At 63.2% G+C, this 508-nt stretch overlaps 1 protein-coding gene across 1 annotated transcript in view; it reads left to right on the top strand.

Moving 5' to 3' along the window:
- Window positions 1–508, top strand: part of COL5A1 (collagen, type V, alpha 1) — a gene marked incomplete at its 5' end in the record, with an annotated part of 94,117 nt that overhangs the window by 18,947 nt on the left and 74,662 nt on the right. The gene's annotated exons all lie outside the window — the stretch shown is intronic.

The following is a 508-nucleotide window of genomic DNA, read 5'->3' as shown; positions in this document are numbered from 1 at the left end:
CACAGCCAGGGCCCGGCCGCCCTGCATCCGCGTGACAGCGACCCTGCAGCTGCTGGGCCAGAGCTCAGGGCTGTGTGCAAAACCCCGGATCTGCCAGGACCCTTCCTCATCCGAGAACCCCCGGCCTCGATTCCCTCTGATCCCCTTCTTTCCTGGAAACCAGGGGGGCTTGCTCTGGAGCAGATGGGTGCATTCCGGGGTCACCCTGGGCAGAGGGACACACCCTGGGGTCCCTGCAGGAGAGATGAGGCCTGGACCCAGAAGGTCGCGGTTTCATCCTGACACCTAGCGGGGCTTTGCGGTACTGCAGCTTGTGGGCAGCTGTTCAGCTTGGCTTTTACAATCTTTTCCTTTCACGGTGGTTTCCGTGCTGGACTCATGAACAGCCGTGTGAGCGGCTGAAGAGCTGACAGTGGCTAAGTCGCGGGTGAGGGAAACCCGTGTGTGCGCCCTAATGGGCGTTCGCCCCCAGGGCCTGGCACGCAGGAGCAGCCGGTGTGGTGTGGCA

This window comes from Myotis brandtii, unplaced genomic scaffold (genome assembly GCF_000412655.1).
Source record: "Myotis brandtii unplaced genomic scaffold, ASM41265v1 scaffold357, whole genome shotgun sequence".
Lineage (NCBI taxonomy): Eukaryota > Metazoa > Chordata > Mammalia > Chiroptera > Vespertilionidae > Myotis > Myotis brandtii.
The sequence above is the reverse complement of the archived record's forward strand: the minus strand, read 5'-3'. Positions and strand labels throughout refer to the sequence as shown.